The sequence below is a fragment of the Prionailurus bengalensis genome, chromosome D1 (assembly GCF_016509475.1).
Source record: "Prionailurus bengalensis isolate Pbe53 chromosome D1, Fcat_Pben_1.1_paternal_pri, whole genome shotgun sequence".
NCBI classification, from domain to species: Eukaryota; Metazoa; Chordata; class Mammalia; order Carnivora; family Felidae; genus Prionailurus; species Prionailurus bengalensis.
The window spans coordinates 110,429,743-110,449,559 of NC_057346.1; the positions used below are offsets into that span (position 1 = coordinate 110,429,743).

General features: G+C 51.2%; 1 long non-coding RNA gene across 1 annotated transcript; it reads right to left on the minus strand.

Annotated features, from left to right (window-relative positions):
- Nucleotides 1-7,854: 7,854 nt before the first annotated feature.
- LOC122482854 lies at nucleotides 7,855-8,633 on the minus strand. Its single transcript, XR_006297229.1, has 2 exons — nucleotides 8,445-8,633; nucleotides 7,855-8,095 (listed from the first exon to the last, which is right to left on the minus strand). It is a non-coding gene; the product is annotated as an uncharacterized LOC122482854 (long non-coding RNA).
- Nucleotides 8,634-19,817: the final 11,184 nt, after the last annotated feature.

A 19,817-nucleotide genomic window follows, 5' to 3' on the forward strand; every position in this document is an offset into this window, starting at 1 on the left:
TATTACAATTATATTAACAGAAAACTCCTCACCTCAGCCTTTAGATTATTCTTGCCTATTGTGGATGAAATGATGCACTATCTGGGATTTGCTTCAAAGATGAGGGATATGGGGGCTCCTGGGTGGCTCAGTCGGTTAAGCATCCGACTTTGGCTCAGGTCATGAACTCACGGTTCGTGGGTTCTAGCCCCGTGTCGGGCTCTGTGCCGACAGCTCAGAGCCTGGAGCCTGTTTCAGAGTCTGTGGCTCCCGCTCTCTCTGCCCCTCCCCCACTCATGCTGTCTCTCTCTCTCTCTCTCTCTCTCTCTCTCTCAAAAATAAATGGATATTTAAAAAATTTTAAAGGTGAGGGATATGGATGGGAATGTAGATGAAGCCGAATCAGCCCTGAGCTGAAGCTGGGGGTGGGGGGTGGGGGGTGGGGGGTGGAGACCGCCTAATTTTATATTCAAAATTCTGCACAATCAAGAGCTTTGGAGAAGCAATCCTCTCTGTAAGCGGTGACTCTGTGGAGGCAGTTCACATCCATGCACAGCTCTGCAGCCCAATTCACCCCCCAGGGCGTGAGGCTGGGGGGTACGGGGCGACAGCAACAGGCCTGGCAGAGGACCCACAAAGGGCTCTGTCTGATGACAAAGACACTGGTGTCAAGATGAGTTTGAGGGGCGCCTGGGTAGCTCAGTCGGTTAAGCGGCCGACTTCGGCTCAGGTCATGATCTCACGGTCTATGAGTTCGAGCCCCGCGTCGGGCTCTGGGCTGACGGCTCAGAGCCTGGAGCCTGTTTCAGATTCTGTGTCTCCCTCTCTCTCTGACCCTCCCTCGTTCATGCTCTGTCTCTCTCTGTCTCAAAAATAAATAAACGTTAAAAAAATTTTTTTTTTTTAAAGATGAGTTTGAAGACTTTGGGCACAATCGTTTCGCAAAACGTGACGAGCCGACAGTGCATGGAAGCCGACGTGTCCGTGAGCTAAAACTGCCGTTACCATTGTTGATGATGCTGAAGGCGCCCCCAGGTGCAGGTTTCCGCACAGCAGAGGACACGGGCTGCTCTTAGGAGGACTGGAGACCCAGAACCCGACCCCAGGAGGTGCAGAGGCCAGGCGGGATGCTTGGAGTTCCAGCCAGGCCCAGCTGAGGTGGGAGGGAACACTTACCTCCGTATATTTGGAAATCTGTGGGCGGTGTTTATTTGCTGGGCAGTCTGGGTCTCTTCCCCTGGGGGTGCTAAAAACCACAGCCGCCAGAGGACATGAACTGGAGGCGGGTCAGGAGTGGGCAGCTTGGGGTGGGGCTGAGGGCAGGGCAGGGCAGGCCCAGTGGCTGAGCAATTGCTGCTGACTCATTGGGATCAGAGGTGGCCTGGCCGTGGAAGGGCCTGGGCAAAGCCACCAACTGGCTGGAGGGACTCGGATGAGCACCCTCCCTCTGCACCTTGGTTTCTACACTTAAGCAGTTATGTCCAGTGTCAGACACACCCAGGCACGAATCCTGACTTTGCCACTCGCTGGCTCTGGTGTGGCTTAGTGGCAGGAAGATTCTACTTTCCCTCTGTGAAATGGAAGCGATAAGGGGACCAACGTTATGGGTTGTCCTCAGAGGGGGGTGAGGCACGTGCGGAAGTTGGTACGTGGGGTGAGGTGCTCCAGGAGCACGCAGCACATCAAAGCCGCGGGTGCCGCTGATGCTGTTCCTTGATGAAGGTCCTTCCAGCTCAAAAGAGATTGAACACATAAACCTTCCATGTAAAAAGACACCATATAATTAACACACAAGAAACAGAGGAATAAAGGAGTAACTTGACGGTGGAAAGCCTGCCAAATATACCCCAACGGAGTCCACATCAACAATGATAGGGGATGTGACAAAAATGGTACTTTATTTCTGTGGCCTTCCCCTCAAAAGCCTATAGACCCTATCTAGTCATGAGGAAATGGACGTATCCTAATCGAGAGACATTCTACAAAATACTGACCAGTCCTCCTCAAAGCTGCCAAGGTCATTTAAACACACACACACACACACACACACACACAGAAAGTCTTAGAAACTGTCACAGTCAAGAGGAGCCCAACCAAGAAGGCACGGGGACTAAATGTAATGTGGCATCCTGGATGGATCCTGGGACAGAAGGACATGGCTTAGGGGCACCTACGTGGCTCAGTCGGTTAAGCGTCCGACTTCAGCTCAGGTCATGATCTCACAGTTTGTGGGTTCGAGCCCCGCGTCGGGCTCTGTGCTGAACATCTCAGAGCCTGGAGCCTGCTTCGGATTCTGTGTCTCCCTCTCTCTCTGCCCCTCTCCCGCTCACAGTCTGTCACTCTCTTTTAAAAAAATTTTTTTAAATGTTTATTTATTTTTGTGAGAGACAGACACAGAATGCGAGTGGGTTGGGACAGAGAAAGAGGGAGACACAGAATCCGAAGCAGGCTCCAGGCTCTGAGCTGTCAGCACCAGAGCCCGACGCGGGGCTCGAACTCACGAGCTGCGAGATCATGACCTGAGGTGAAGTCGGACGCTCAACCGACTGAGCCACCCAGGCGCCCCATGTCACTCTCTTTTAAAACTAAACATTTTTGCGGGGGGCACCTGGGTGGCTCAGTCGGTTAAGCGTCCGGTTCAGGTCATGATCTCACGGTTCTTGAGTTGGAGCCCCACATCGGGCTCTGTGCTGACAGCTTGGAGCCTGCTTCGGATTCTGTGTCTCCCTCTCTCTCTGCCCCTCCCTCACCTGAGCTCTGTCGCTCAAAAATAAATAAACGTTAAAATAATGTTTTTTAGGGGCGCCTGGGTGGCGCAGTCGGTTAAGCGTCCGACTTCAGCCAGGTCACGATCTCGCGGTCCGTGAGTTCGAGCCCCGCGTCGGGCTCTGGGCTGATGGCTCGGAGCCTGGAGCCTGTTTCCGATTCTGTGTCTCCCTCTCTCTCTGCCCCTCCCCCGTCCATGCTCTGTCTCTCTCTGTCCCAAAAATAAAATAAACGTTTAAAAAAAAAAAAACTACCTAAGGTTGTTCATTATTTTAAAAAAATAAAAATAAAAATAAAAAAAAAGAAAAAATAATTTTTTTAAAGAAAAGAAACTAAGGAAATCTGAAAAAGTTTGCACTCTAGTTAATAATAATGTGTAAATATTGGTTAATTAATTGTGACAATTGTGCCATGCTAATTAACACTAAGATGTTAATAGAGAAACCTGGGTGTGGAGTCCATGGGAACTCTCTGTTCGACCTTCACGAATTCTCTGTAAGCCTAAAACTATTTTATGTTAACAAGTATCAAAAGATAACAAAGATGAGACAGCATGGGAGAAAACATGTAAATGTCCAAAACGAGATTTGTAGCCAGGATACATAGGAACTCATATACACGGGCAAAGGAAGGAAATGGAGAAATTCACAGAGAGGAAAGGAACAGGTCAGTACTCACGTGAGGATGCCTTATATAACCAGAGGAATGAATCACCATCTTCTCACCTGATGAGAAACTGGGGGTGTCCAGTATCAATGAGAGCACAGGGGAAGAGTCAGGGTCTGCCAGAGTATGAACTGGTATAATCTCTGGAGATAATTTGGCTATAATTAAAAAAAAAAAAAATACATGCGCCTGGTGTACCTGTTGCAGCATTATTAGCAAAACCCAAAATTAGAAACAGCCTTGGTCCGTCGATAGCCTACGATGCTCCCATAAAATAAAATACTCTGCAACAGAGCAAAAGCGCGAGGTTGACCTTTTGCACATATAATGCGATATTCACAGGAAACACTGCATAGCGTTCGTTCATCGTGTGCTAGCCTCTGCCTCAATGTCATTTTCACAATTCTATGTGTCAATTACTCTTGTTATTCCCATGTTACAGATGAGGAAATGGAGTCACAGGGAGCTTAAGCAACTTTCCCAAGGTTGCACAAGTAGTGAAGAGCAGAGTGGGGATTTGAACCCAGGCAAGCTGCCTCTAAACAGTAAAATTAACAGCAAAAATATGTATGTATACACAGAAATCTGTGTGCATGTATGCATATGCAAATACCTAAGTAAACACCTGATAAATATGCTGTCCTTTAGGGGGCGTCCCACAGGACCAGCCAAGAGGGTCCCTGAGGCTTCACGCAGGATAGAAATCAAATGTAAGCTGAGAAGAAGTGAGTTTATTGAGGACATAAAGAGAGTACAGATAGAAGCATAGTGCCTGGGACCCTCGGAAAGGAAGTAAGAGTGAGTCTCATCTGCGTTTGGGGCCTGGGGGTTTTACCGAGGACAGTGGTCTGGTGCACGAGTCTTCTCAGGCATCCAAGAACACAGACAGGTGTTTAGGTGTCCTTCGCAGGTCACTTAGGTCCTGGAGCTAGGGGGTCTCTGGGAGTCAGTGGTCTTGGAAAATGTTAATGACCACCCCGCCCGGTTACTCCTTAGATGTTATCTGTTGTGCTGGAAGAATCCAAAGAAATCATTAAACCCTTGACCTCTACAAGGAAGAGGTATGTTATGTGTTCTCTAAAGCATGTGTGAGGAGGGAAGGTAGGTCCTGGCAAGAACAGAAGCAGGAAAAGGAGGGGGAAGAAAGCAGGTTTTCGTGGGGTCCCTTTAGTTTCCCTATCCCAGGCGCACTGGGTTTCAAAGTGCAATGAATTTCCTGCCTTTAGCCACGGTCAAAAATGTAAGAAAAACCTTCTCGAAGACCACAAAATTTAAATGTAGATGTATAGTGCCCAGTGCTAAGTTGGCCCTGTCAGGGATTTTGCTGCTATTAAGCAGAATTGTGGCAAAGGGAGCTGAGCCCACTTATTACAGAGTTCGAAGGTTCTGGCTTTTCATACCAATTTTTGTGTTTCAAATCTTAAAGCACAGCCGTTTGTTTGATGCTTGGTACAGTGATATAGCTTCTGTGATTTAAAAAAAAAAACTGGGGCGCCTGGGTGGCTCAGTCGGTTAGGCGTCCGACTTCGGCTCAGGTCATGATCTTGCGGTTTGTGAGTTCGAGCCCCACGTCAGGCTCTGGGCTGACAGCTCGGAGCCTGGAGCCTACTTGGGACTCTGTGTCTCCCTCTCTCTCTTCCCCTCCCCTGCTTGCTTGCTTTCCCTCTCTGTCTTGAAAATAAATAAACATTAAAAATAATAAATACATACATACATACATACATAAATACATAAAATTAATGAATGTATTTCTTAAAGATTATCATGACTGCAGGGGCGCCTGGGTGGCTCAGCTGGTTGAGCACCTGACTTCAGCTCAGGTCATGACCTCACAGCTTATGAGTTCGAGCCCCACATCAGGTTCTGTGCTGACAGCTCAGAGCCTGGAGCCAGCTTCGGATTCTGTGTCTCCAGTTCTCTCTCTGCCCCTCCCCCGCTCATGCTCTCTCAATAAACATAAAAAAAAATTAAAAAAAAAAAACACAGGGGAGCCTGGGTGGCGCAGTCGGTTAAGCGTCCGACTTCAGCCAGGTCACGATCTCGCGGTCCGCGAGTTCGAGCCCTGCGTCAGGCTCTGGGCTGATGGCTCAGAGCCTGGAGCCTGTTTCCGATTCTGTGTCTCCCTCTCTCTCTGCCCTCCCGGGTTCATGCTCTGTCTCTCTCTGTCCCAAAAATAAACGTTGAAAAAAAAAATTAAAAAAAAAAAAACAACACAAAGAATGTGCAGTTAGCACAGGCAGAGATTAATTCTGCAAGGAGAGTGAGGGTGAGAAATGAGCCAGCAGGAGGCAGGGGGCACCTTTCGGGCAACGTCAACATCCCTTTCCCCCTCCCCTCAACAGCAGGCCCTTCAAGCCAGGTGTGGACCATGAGACAGCACAACTGGCCACACCGGGTTGGGGCAAGGCTGATCACCTGATCCACACCAGCCAATCAGAGTTCTCTCCAGAGAAGGTAGCACAGGTTGGGATTCCAGATGATGCTAACTGGGGGGCTTTGGGTGGCCCTTCTCCCCCATGAAGGGGCTGCAGAGAAGGAAGAAGGGAGCAGGGCCGCAGAGGGAAGCCACTGGGGTTCGTGATGGCCTCTCTGTCCCTGCTCCTTGTCCTTTATGGACATCTGGCTGCATTGCCGGGGCATCTTGAGAAGCTAGATCTTTCTGAGACATCCCCCCTCTTCTGCTTCAGCTGGCCTGAGTGGGTTTCTGTTACTGGGGGGCGGGGGGGGGGGAGGTTGGAAAAGGCTTTCCAGAGAAGGGGGCGTGAGCTGGGTTTCCAAGGATGAGCAGGAAATAGGAAGTAGGTGACATGGTGTGAGAGTGGGGTTCCTGGTGGGTGCTCTGTGGAGAGCTTCCTTCACACTCCTTCAGGTTTGCTATTTTTACACAGAGAGTTCTCAGTTCCCGAGTGAGAGGCAATAAGAGGAAGTGGGAGAAGAAAGTGTATTTATTAAAAGACTGGATTTGGATCACAGGGTTTCTCTTCATTTCAGAGGGAGAACACTTCCTTTCCGATACTGAAGAAGCGTCTCTTCATTTGATTTTCTCCTGTCTGTCCTTTTAGTCATCGTCATCTGTTCATTCATCAGCTCCTTCCTCCTCCTATTTTCCCTTCTTATCACTGCTATTACGACCGCTACTACTCCTTAGTGGTTTGTTCAAATACCCCCTCTGCTACCTGCTAGTGTTTGCTTTTGGTCACAGTTTTTTTTCAATGTTTATTTGTTTTTGAGAGAGGGATAGAGAGAAGAGAGAGAGAGAGAGCGAGCTCTAGCGAGGGAGGGGCAAAGAGAGAGGGAGACAGAGAATCCAAAGCAGGCTCTGGCTGTCGGCGCCAAGCCCGACTCTGGACCCAAACCCATAAACCATGAGATCATGACCTGAGCTGAAGTCAGACACTCAACCAACTGGGCACCACCAAGTGCCCCATCCTTGGTCACATTTCTGTCTTCCTTGTGTGTGTGTGTGTGTGTGTGTGTGTATACATATATATATATATATATATATGTATATTTTAGTGGAAAATCATTTGATTTATTCTCTTACCAGGTAAAAGCCAAAACCACAGTTAAGTACAAATTGCAGGAGCGTCAAATACATGAATTCCTTCATCAGATCTCATTTATAATTTGTCAGAAACCAGTCTTTCTTTAAAAATAACTCCTTGGGGCGCCTGGGTGGCGCAGTCGGTTAAGCGTCCGACTTCAGCCAGGTCACGATCTCGCAGTCCGTGAGTTCGAGCCCCGCGTCAGGCTCAGGGCTGATGGCTCGGAGCCTGGAGCCTGTTTCAGATTCTGTGTCTCCCTCTCTCTCTCTGCCCCTCCCCCGTTCATGCTCTGTCTCTCTCTGTCCCAAAAATAAATAAACGTTGAAAAAAAAATTAAAAAAAAAATAACTCCTTTTTTCCAGATTTATGGAGATACGATCGACATAGAACATTGTGTACATTTAAGGTATACAATGCATTGATTTAATATACTTAAGTATTGAAAAATGATCCATAGTGCTAACCAATACGTCTATCGCATCACATGATTACTCTTTCTTTTTTGGAGTGAGAACATTTAAGATTTTTCTCTCATGGCAACTTTCCAAGTGTATAATACAGTAGTATTGACTGTAATCACCATGCTGTACATTAGGTCCCCAGAAGTTATTCATCCATAACTGGAAATTTATACCCTTTGACCAACATCTATCTCCCCACTCCCCATTCCCCCGCCCTGGTAAGCACCACTCTATTCTCTGCATCTCTGAGTCTGGCTAATTTTTTTTTTACAAGCTTATTTAAATATTTGCTTATTTGTCTGTTTGTTTATTTGTGAGGGGGACAGAGAGAGAAGGAGAGAGAGAATCCCAAGCAGGCTCCATGCTGTCAGCACAGAGCCCCACACGGGGCTCAATCCCATGCATCGTGGGATCATGACTTGAGCCAAAATCAAGAGTCAGAGGCTTAACCGACTGAGCCACTCAGGCACCCAGTCTGGCTATTTTAATTCCATGCATAAGTGAGATCATATGGTATTTGTCTTTAGCGTAGTGTCCTCAAGGTTCATCCGTGTTGTCACAAATGGCAAAATTTCCTTCTTCCTCATGGCTGAATAATATTCCATTGTACCTGTCTTCTACATCTTCTTTATCCATTCGTCAACTGACAGATGCTTAGGTTGTTGCCATATCTCTGACCTGGTGGAACAGTTATGAAAGGCATTGCAGGAGAGGGTTTTGAAGGATGAAGAGGAGTTTTATATGGAGAGAAACAGGTAAAAGGCATTCCAGGCCAAAGGAATTGCATTGAGCAGAAACCTGGAGGCAAGAAAGATTTGGTGCATGTGGGGAATAGTTACTAAGGCATTATGACTGAAGTTTAAAATGTATGGCCCGAGGGACAGGGAGGGCTAGACAAAAAACTGAAGGTACAAGTGAGAAAATACTACAAAAATATCTGACCTGATTTCTGGCTTCCCAAGACATTAAGAGAAAATATTTTGCCACCTCCCAGGCTAGAAAAAGAAAAAGCAGTCTTAAGAATTACCCAGAAGAAGAATCTTCACTCGTTCATTTCTCCCCCTTGGAAGCCTCCAGGCCAACTCTATCCCAGGCTCCATCGAGGGGGAGGGGGGGCATGATTTCTGAGCTAGTCACCTTGCCCAAGTCCAGGCTCCACCTTTGTCCTGCTGGGTCCTAAGGGGTGGATAGGACAGGTTAGAGGCAAGGGAGGAGTCACAGTCTAGACAGTAGGCATTGTGATGTAGCAGGAGGTGGGCGGTGCCAGCCCCCCTGAACCCTAGGTCTCCTAGACTCCTTCCTGGGCTCATGCCCTTTGTCTTACCAGGACTGTTCTGGCTCTGTGTTAGCTGCTTGCCCAGCACCCTGCCGGTGACACCTGCCACCTGCCGCCAGGTGCCGGTGACACCTGCCACCACCTCTAAATGCTTTCTGTGACTGCCTCGCATCCTGCTCTTGCCTACGAGGCCCTGACGCCCCTCTCTGGGCATTCTGGGGGAAGATGGCCTCAGCTATGGCTCAGGGTCTGGGGAGAGTTTGGGAGGTGCATCCCTGTGATTCTTCTGTCCTGTTTTAACAGGGTCTGTTGGTGATGGTGCCACACATTTTTTGGTCTCACCCCCAAACATGCTGAGCCAAGGGAACCCCAGGCCTGATGAAGTAGGGAAAGGACTTGGGGGCCAAGGTCACTTAAGACTTTCCTAAAGCCTCAGGTTCTCCTCCTGAAGGCAGCATCCCACAACCCGTCATGCCAACTGTGTCCTCAGGTCACAGTAAATAGGATTCTTTACCACGCTACGTTGAGGTGCAGTTTACTAGTTGACAAAATATTTGTGCTCGATCAAATGTTAACTCTGCTTTTCTTTTCTTCACTTGAGGGCAATAATTTCCCCCAGGTATCAGGTGTTGTAGGCCCTTTCAAACTGCGTTGGAGGCACTGGGCTGTCTTTGAAGAGCTTCCCACAGAACTCCCCCCAGCCCCTCGGCCCTCTGGGAGCCTCATGCTCTGAACCTCACAGTGTCCCCTGTCACAATCCCACCCTTGGTGACAAACCTCCTGTGAAATCAACACTCTCATTAGGTGTAAGGGACTTGTCTCCCAGTCTGGCCCAGGCACATAGCAGGTGCTTAAGAAATGTGCCTTGACTGTCTTCTCATGACACTGTTCCTCCTCCAGCAGGGTCTGGAGATGGAGGGAGCCTGGGCCTGCAGGACCGGCCTGACCTCGTGCCCCACACTTCTTGGGGGCTGCCCCCTCATCTCATGGCTCCTCACAGCAAGCCTGTGAGATGGCAAAGATGAGGAGTGCCCATTGTATAGGTGGGAAAAGTGAGGTTCTTAGGTAGGGTCCCTAGTGGCAAGAAACCAACTGCAAAAGGCAGAGGGAGACCCAGCCGCCAGTTGCCTCAGCAGCTGGACTACTGGTAAAGACAGAGACTCAGAGTCTGGGGCCGTCCATGATCAAGGGAAAGGTGAGGCACCTGGAAGAGTGCCAGCCAGGGGTCAAGGGCAGGAGAAGGCAAGGGAAAGCCCAGGTCCAGGGAAGGAGACCCCAGGACTGGATGGGCCAGTAGGCTGGAGCCTTGGAGCTGAAGCCAGGTGCTAGTGCTGGGTGGCAGAAAATTCCAGATCTGCCCCGCAGCCACTTATCCCTCTCATCCCAGCAAAAAGATTCCTTGCAATGTGCATTTAAGCCTTTGAGCTAAAGTCCACATTACTGGAGCCCACAAGGCCCGACGTGGCCCCTCTCGACTTCCACAGCCCCATCTTGCTCCTTTCCCCTCCCCAATTGAATTTCATTCCCTCAACACATATTTACTGGGCACATTCCAAGTGCTGAACATGCAAGGTTGATCACATCAGACCCCCTCCCTGCTTTCATGGAGCTTACAGCCCAGCAAACTGAGCTTCCTTCTTTTCAGCCCAGTTTCCTCTGTTCGGCATGCCTTATCCCACCCGCTTTGCCTAGCCAATGCCTGGTCATCTTTCAGGTCTTGGCTTAAAGGTCCCCTCCTCCAGGAAGCCCTCTGGGAACCCCTTCCCCCTCAGATTGGGTGAGCCACACTCCTTTACATTCCCACCATGCTCTGTACTCCCTTATCACATTGTCTTGTCCTTCTTGGTTACAAGTTAGCCTCCTCTGTCAGACTGTGAACTTCAAGAGGGTAGGGTCTGTCTCATTCATGGGCCCTCAGACCAGCCTTCATCTGAAAATGTAGGCGCTTAAAATGCCAGCAGGGGAATGGGGCAAAAGAGCCTTGAAATCAGCACCATGGGCCACAAAAATGATAAGAGCCATCACTTACAAGAGCCACACTCCAGATTCTAACTTGTCTAAGGAGGCAGTTATGGTTGTTTGGCAGTTTGAGGAAACTGAGGCGTAGAAAAGGTCAAGAAACTCAACCCACGGTCACATGGTGACTCTGGTGCTCTGAACCATACATGCTGCCTCTGAAGGTTGTGGAGAAGGTTAGCAGATGGAAGATTCTTAGTGTGACGTAGGCACATGCTAAAAGGGGGCTGAAGTGGTTGTTCCCCAAGGAGAAGGGACCCTTGGGACAGAAGTTGGGGCTTTGAGGTCCAGGAGAGTCAGCCTTTTTTTTTTTAATTAAAAAAAATGTTTTTTTAATGCTCATTTATTTTTGAGACAGAGAGAGACAGAGCATGAACGGGGGAGGGTCAGAGAGAGGGAGACACAGAATCTGAAACAGGCTCCAGGCTCTGAGCTGTCAGCACAGAGCCCGACTCGGGGCTCGAACTCACGGACCGCGAGATCGTGACCTGAGCCGAAGTCGGCCGCCCAACCGACTGAGCCACCCAGGCGCCCCGAGTCAGCCTTTCTTTTGGGAAGTGGCAGCAAGAATCTACTTGTTATTCTTGAGTTCTGGGCCTCAGGGGATGAGATCTATGTCTCCCAGGTGACAGGCTCCAGAGTCTGGCAGGAAAGGGGGTGTGGGTGGCTTGAGCCAGAATAGGTCAGGGTAATCAAGTCACTGGGTGGGGTAGGGAGAGACCCAAGGCTGGCTGCCGGGGAGGGGAGAGAGGCCCAGCCAGGCAAAGTATAGGGTCTCGGGACGGAAAGAGGCCCTTACGGATCACCTGTAACAAACCCCATCCAGTGCTGAGGTCTCTTATTTATGTTCTCCTTTGGTGGGAGCTTGGTGCCTCTTGGGGATGCTTTCGCTTTGGGAGACTCTGACCGTGAGCAAGTTCTTGTTTCTGCTGAGCTGACATCTGCTTCCCAAAGCTTCTTCTGACAGGTGGTGTTCAAGGCGCAGTTGGATCACACCTCCCTCTTCTCCCTACAGCCCTTCCGGAGCTGAGTGAGCCATCCAGACCTTTCTGGTTTTCAGCCAAGATTCCTACCTCTCTCCTCTTTGCCCCAACCCTGCCATTCAAGGCCTTCAGGCCTTGGGTTCATCCCCTTCACTCCCCCTGGGCTCCTGGCCCACAATCTCCCTCCCTGGGGCGAGGCCCCATCAGCCATTTAGCTGGACGCTGAGCACACCAGATGGTCCTGCCTTGGACCCTCAAGTATGAGGTCCTCCCGACCCTTCTCTTCCCTGCGTGGTTCCAGGCCCATGTTAGGTGCGGCCTTGGCTGAGAAGCTTTCTCTGGGCCTTTCCGCCCCCAGACTCCCGTGACACTCTGCTCGGTGCCCTGGCACAGGTTGGGGTTCGTGCCATCTGTATTAGGGGCTGCTATAACAAATGACCACAAGCTTGGCAGCTTAAAACAACAGAAGTCTATCCTCTCACAGTTCTAGAGGCCAGAAGTCTGAAATCGGCGTGTTGTTAGGGCTGGTTCGGTTCCCTCTGGAGGCTTGAGGGAGACTCTCTTCCAAGCCTCTCTCCCTGCTTCTGGTCGTGACCAGCAACCCTTTTTTCGCTTGGGCTTTCTACATCCACCCTCTGCCTCGTCTTCACACGGCCTTCTCTCTGTGTCTCTGTGTCTGTGGTCTTCCCTTAAGAGGCCCCCAGCCATCGGATTTAGGGCTCACTCTATATCCAAGGCAATCTCACCTTGAGATCCTAAATTATCTCAGCAAAGACCTGATTCCTAAAAAAGGTTACATTCACAGGTGCTGGGGGTTAGGACTCGGACATATCTTTGGGGGGCAGTGTGGGGGGGGGGGTTGCACAGTTCATGCAGCTACACTCTCCCACCAGCCTAGGAGCATTCAGGGATCAGGAACAGTGTCGCCTTCACCTCTGCATCCCCATAGACAGTGCTTGTTGGGAGGACATTACTGATGAACTCAGTGACTGGGAATCCAAACAGTGTGCCCAGAGCAGATACCTGGGAGGTTGGGGGGCTGAGTGGATGGAATGGGGGGCCACAGACACCACGGGCTAGCTTCCCTACCTCCCCAGCACCAGCTTCTCTGGAGATGGCTAGAGAAGGGCCCCCTGCCAGCCTGCCTTCTGCCTGGGCACCGAGGCCGGGCTGTGAGCGAGGCATGTCCCTGGCACCTGGGACCTGGTGGGAACCTGGAGCCTTGTGGGTGAGACCCAGGCTGGAGAATAAAGGCTGAGGGGAAGGAAAGGGGTGGGTGCTGGGCTGGTCACACAGCTGTTTCCATTCAAATGGAGGCAGCAACAAGGTTTGTCATGGGCGTCTGAGGACACAGATGGGCCTAAGCTTCCTGTCTTGCCCTCCACAGGCATCTGGGAACACCTCCTACAGTGGTGTTTCCTGGCAGCTGGGAATGCCTAAAACAGGGGCAGGAGTAATGCAAGGACAGTCCCAGCCGGTGAACGTGGGCCTCAAGAGGGAGGTGGGAAGAGTCACAGCAAACTTGGGCCTCCAAGCCACAGAGGCAGACGGACAGACAGATACCCAGCAGGGGAGAGTGGCCGGCAGACAGGTCTCTGTGGGCACGTCCTGGGTGGCTGGAGAGGGCCCCCCACCTCGCCTTACATCCAGAGTTACACTTTCACTTGAATTTCCTCTGCCCTAACGTCAGTGGCAGCTCCCTCAACCAAGAGGCTCTGGACTGCGCATGAATGAGGCAGCCTGGGTGTCCTGTGGGTGCAGAGACTCATCGTCCCCTGAGCGGAGTGTTACAACAGTGGAGCTGGGGAGATCGAGTCCCTGCCCCCAAACACACATCTCCAGGCCCTCCCCAACCTGGGTCCCGGCCCCTTGGCCTCATGCTCTCTGCACCCAAGTGGGGAATTCTCCGAGGAGCTGTGCTGGAGACACATCCTTACCCTGACGAGGATGAGGGAGGCATGCAGGATCAGGCAGGGTGGGTGCCCTCGGGTACGATGCGATCCCCAGCTAGGAACAAAGGGAAGTTAAGGGGCTTCTTGGAAAGAGGCAGCATCCAGGATCTGGGGCCTGGTACGGGGGCTCGACATGGACCGTGATTTCAGCTTCACTGGACCTGGGTCCTCTGTCAGCAAAAAGAGTTCATTATAGCATCAACCTGGTGGGATTAAATGAGATCGTGAAAATATAAAGAGGGTTTGAAACAGGCCTGACAGATCCCAGCTGTTGTGGCTTTCACTACTGGAATCCCTTCGCGTTTGGATCTTTATAAAGTTCCTCCCTGTACGTGAGCGGAAAAAAACTGTGCAAGGATGGGGAGGAGGGGGGCTGGAGAAAGCAGGGGAGGCCTGGCTGGATTTCACTGGGAAGCTGAGGAGCTCGTGGCTGGAGAGAAACATCATCTGCACCAAAAGGCAGGGTGAGGGCAGGCGGTGCGAGAGCCCCAAGCAGAGCACTCAGCAGTCTGGAGCCAGGTAGAGAGAGATTTGGGGAGCAGCAGGCATGGGTAAGAGAAGACGGGAAGAAGGGATTTTTGCTGGGCGTTATGCACTTCTTTGGCATTTTCTAGAGAAGCTTTTGGAAAAATGTAAATAACTTTGCAGCCATTTCAGAGGCTAGACTAGTGTTTCTTTAAACGGGGAAGACAGAGTCTCTAAGTGGCACATATTATCAAAAAGGGGCATCACAGAACCTCCCCGAGGCAAGCTTGTTCCGGAACTACACTCTATTTTATGAGCCTCATGGATGGCGTAGAAGGAATGACAGCACCTTCTCTTCCTAACTGGTTGTTGTGCCCCCAAGATAGACCCTAAATCTGTCCTCTCCTCTTCCTGACAAAAGTCGGTTCCGGCTCAGCCAGTTAAGCATCCGACTTTGGCTCAGGTCATGATCTCACAGAGCAGGAGTTTGAGCCCTCTGTCTCCCTCTGTCTTCGGATCCTCTGTCTCCCTCTCTCTCTCTGCCCCTCCACTCTCTCTCAAAAATAAATATTTAAAAAATAAACAAAAACTCGGTTCCAAGCTCTCACCTTCTCTGCTTGAATCCTGCAATAGCTTCCAAACTCTTGCCCTCTATCCCTGTTCCCCAGAGTAGCCAGAGAAGAAGTCACGAAAACTGACATTAGATCATGGTGGTCCCTGCTCCTTCTGAGGGGACTTTTATCGCCATTGCCTAAACCTGCCAGGCCCTCTGATCGCACAAGGCTCCCCGCTGCCCCAGGGCCTTGACACTCAATGTTTCCTCTGCCTGGACCGCCCCAGAGTCCTATCGTTGTAGGTCTAGCTCAAATGTCACCTCCTCAGAAGCCTTCCTTGACCACCTAGCCACTCTCTGTCACGTCACCCTGCTTACTGGTCAAGTTATCAAAATCCGTTAAGTATCTTGTTACCTTGCTTGTTCACCTCTTATCTTCCTCACTAGAGTATAAGCCCCGGGGGCAGGGCCCTGTCTGCCTCCTTTCAGGAGACCCGTTGGCTGGCCCTACCTTTCCTGGGTCCAGGAAAGCAGCAGATAGAGGAGAAGACAGGGAGTCCCTGGCCAGGGCATAAGCCACACTTGCTATGCTGAGCGACATGATCCCAGAATATGGCGGAATACTAGAGCCACCAGAAGCTTGGGAACTGATTCACCCTCAAGCCAGCCCTCTTCCCAGACGTCTCTGCAGAAGGCAGTGCACCCCCACCCCCCCCATTCCCCGCGCCTGCTTCTGGCCTTCCTGAAGCTGGTTACTCAAGACCCTCCTGGGTGCATTAGCTTCCTTTTGCCACACAAAATAAAAAATTACTGCACAATCGAGGCTTAAATTTATTCTCCTGCAGTCTCGAGGTCAGGAATCTGAACTGGGTCTTACAGGGCTAGAATCAAGATCTCAGCAGGATTAGTTCCTTCTGGAAGCTTGAGAGGAGAATCCATTTCCTTGCTTTTCTCCTGTTTCTAGAAGCTGTCCTCATTCCTTGGCTCATGGCCCGGCATCACTTGGCCTTTTGTCGCTTGCCTATTCTCTGACTCCGGCCCTCCTGCCTCACTCCTATAAAGGCCCCTGCGATCACGCTGGGCTCCCGGTGATAATCCAGGATACTCTCATCGCAAGACCCTTAACTTAATCACACACGCAACTTCCCTTTTACAACGGGAGGTAATATTCACGGTTTGGGGGATGAGAATATGGTCATCTTCAGAGGGCCATTATTCAGCTACAACCTGGGCACCCCCAAAATAGACCTCAGTGAACTGAACCTCAGATTATGCTTCCCAGAGCCCCAGGATGGAGAGGAAGCTCTGGCTTCAATGGGAACAGATCCCTTTGATTTGTTTCATAAAGAAAGGGTTCTGGGCATAAAGTTTGAAAATCACTAACACGGCTGTGGGGGCCGTGATCTTCCCCTGCTGTTCAGCACCCTGCCCCCCCCCGCCCCCGCCGCCAGCTCTGCCCCTCCTCTGCTGCCGCTTACTCTGCACATCTCCACATCCCCCACCATCCTGGCTCCCAGCTACCGTCTGTGGCGACACCCTGCCCAGACCCAGGGGCCACTGGGGCCGAGGGGTTAAGAAGCCTCGGTGCCCGCCCAATGCCGAGTGGGTCCCCCTAGCTCTAAGCACTTGGGGCCCCTAATGGTGTCCCCAGCTCGCCTTCGCACCTCAGACCAGCACTGTAGTCCGCCAAGGCAACGAGGAGGTTGAGGTGGGAGATGCCACGGAAGGAGCAGGGTGTGGCCAAGAGGGCACCAGGGGTGGGTAGCCTGGGAAAGGGGTGGGGGAGGCACCGGGCACCCTACAGGGCCTGGGCTTTGGAGGTGGGGGTGGAGACAGAGTGCCACGACCCCCATCCACCGTTAACTCATGGCATGACTCCTCTCCTGCGCTCTGCCTGTTTCCCCCATCAGCCTTAGAGGGTGACAGAGTGAATGAGAAAACGGGAGGCATGAATCCAGCCAGCCGGTTTGGGGGTCCTGGCAGGGAACCCAGCACGTCTCTACATTGTCCAGGCCCTGGCTGGCCACTCCTTGCCCTGCATCTTGAGACCTGTCACCTCCGAGGGCCCGACTCTTTCATTTTTGGACGGGCTCAGCCCTAATGCCCCTGGGCATGAGCTCTGAGGTCAGGCAGATGTAAACGTGAATTCCCATTATGTGCAAGTGGCTTCCCTTCTCTGAGCTCAGTGCCTTCATCCGCAAGACGGGGATGAGCCTCACAAGGCTGGAGGGGCAGCAAAGGGGCGCATGAGTGGCATACAGCAAGCCCTCAGCCAATGGGAGCCGCCGCTGTTACCTGCCCCCATATTTTCTTGAAGTGATCCTACCGAACTGGGATTCAAGCAAAGTATTTTCTTGGCTGTTACACCATGTAATCCTCACAACAGTTGGTGATATCGGGACAGATGATCCCAGTTTATGGAAGGGAATGGGAAAACTGAGACCAAGCACAGAGAACTTTCCAGAACTCACAGGTAGAACTGGGAGTTTCTTCTGGGGTGGTCCTGGCTTCTGGGGGTGGGGTGAGAGGGAGTCCGAACAGCTGTGGGACTCTTGGGAATAGCCGAATGGGAGCAAATGTGACACCCAGGACATCCACAGTGGAGACCCACGATTCCAGAGCCAGGGCCTTCAGAGTGTGGACTGTAGGATTGAGGGGACACCAAAGCCCCAGACCTCTGTGCCTTGCAGCGTCTGTAGGGGAAGCTGAAAGTGGGCTCAACTTCGGCAGGAGATGTGCCTGAGCCCAGACCCAGGTAAGGCCTTGGCCTTGACCACGGCTTGCAGTTAGTTCCAACTGTATCAGAACCTCCAACTGCTCTCAGTTCCCTGGTTAGCTTGCTGTTGGGACTCCAAATACCATCGCACACCTCCTCTCCTCAACAGCCACTCTGGGATCCAAGCCCCTCCCCCCCACTTTCCACTAACCCTTCATTCTCTCATTCGTTCATTTACTATCCACATAGCAAACATTGATTGAGTACCTACTGTATGCCAGGCACCATCCCAGCTAGGTTACAAGGAAGAAGATAGGCAACATTGTCAAAGTGTAGAGTTGAAGCAGAGACTCCGGGGCCAGGCTCCCTGGGTTCAAACCCCAGCTTTGCTGCTTTTCAGCTGTGTGACCATGAGCAAGTTACATGTAACCTCATAACCTCTCTGAGCCCCAGTTGCCTCAACTGTAAAATAGGCCTAAAAGTAGTGTCTCCCCATGGGGTTGGGGTGGGGACTCAATGCCTTAATACAATGTTAGAGGAACACTTGGCAAACAGTAACTGTGCCGTGTGTTTGCGACTGTTAGTCTAGTGGGGGAGGCAGAAAATTAACTGTAAACAAATACATGAAATAATTGCAGATCACGGCTGGTGTTTTGAAGGAAATGACTGTGGGTGGAGGATTCTCTGTGGGGTAGTCAGAAGGGCCTCTCTGTAGAGGTGACTGCTTGAGGGTGATGTTGAGGGGATAGAGGGAGCACGAGCAGGGAAAGAGCTTTCCAGGCAGAGGAACCAGCAAGCGAGAATCCCTGAGGTGGAAAATGGTTTGGCAGGTGTCAGGAACACCAGAAGGCCTGAGAGGCGGGAGATCGGTGGGTGAGGAGGAGGACGATAGGACAGGTCGGAGAGACCAGCAGGGCCTTACGGACCACAGAAAGGAGTCTGGCTTTTATTCCAGTGTGGTGGGCAGGCACAGGAGGTGCTTTTGTTTTTGTAGACAGAAGTGGATCATGCATGCAGAAATGCATGCAAACTGCAAGTGTCCAATGCTGGGAATTTTCACAAAATGAACACACGCAGGAGCCAACACCAAGATCAAAACCAGAACATGAGGGGCGCCTGGGTGGCGCAGCTGGTTAAGCGTCTGACTCTTGACCTCGGCTTAGGTCATGATCTCAACAGTTTGTGAGTTCCAGCCCCAAATCGGGCTCTGTACCGATGGCGCAGAGCCTGCTTGGGATTTTTGTCTTTCCTTCTCTCTGCCCCTCCTCCCGCTTGTGCTCTCTCTCTCTCTCTTAAAATAAATAAGTAAGTAAACTTGAAAACAACAACAACAACAACAAAGCAGAACATGAGGAGCCTCCCAGAATCCCCTTAGGCCCTCCCAGCCACCACCCTCATGGTAACCGCCATCCTGACTGCCAACAACAGAGAGTAGTTTTGCCTGGTTTTCTTAAATATATAAATGGAATAAGTAAATGGAATTATACCGCATGTGTTCTTTTGTGTCTGGCTTATTTCACTTGACACGATAAGCACCATTCACCACCACCTGCGGGTGAAATTCATCCACCTTGTTGCAGGTGGTGGTAGTTTTTCTCTCCCTTTGCTACATGTCGGCCATGTGACTATACCCCCCCCCCCCCATGCATTCACACACCTGTTGACAGGCACTTGTGGTTCCTGACATCGGTGCACAGTGCATACGCTTTTCTGCCCGAGGAAGAGTTTAGCATGAAATTTACAAGATTTCTTACCAAGTTCAGGGCACTTCCTGCATCAGCCTGGAGGGCTGACACCAGAACCAGACCAGCCTCAACGTCAGCTTTCTGCGGCTCCCATAGAAGCCCAGAAATGGGCTTGATGAATCTATCTAACTCACCACACCCGCCCAAACGGGAACCCTGTCATTCCTCAGGCTTGGGTGATCTCACATGGAAAATGGGCTCAATCATTCCAAAGCTGCAGCTGAATGTGAAGATTAAGTTAAATGAGAAATGGCAGTGAAAGCCCACGGCCCAGTGCCTGGTACCTACCTCCAAGGTCATAAGTAATGCCCTGCCTCTGTTTTCTTCCAGACCCAGAAAATAAGCAAAAACCAAGGGCGCCTCCTGTGGATATAAGTGAAATTGCACCCCTGGCTTCCCAGGGTCAGGCCTTGCAGGCCAAGGAAGCCCACTCCCCCATAAGGCCAGGCATAGACCCAGCTCCTACTGGGAGGAGTGCCCACAGGTTGCTCTCAGCCCTGAAGTCCCAGAGGGTAGATGATCCAGGAACCACTGCTGTCTTTACACACTTGCTACCTGCTGTGGAAATGGTGTTCAGAGTGAACGGTCAAGAAAGAATTCTTGAGATGTCTTCGGTGCAAAAAGGTGGTTTTATTAAAGCATGGGGACGGGACCTGTGGGCACACAGAGCTGCACTGGGGTTGTGAGGAGCGAC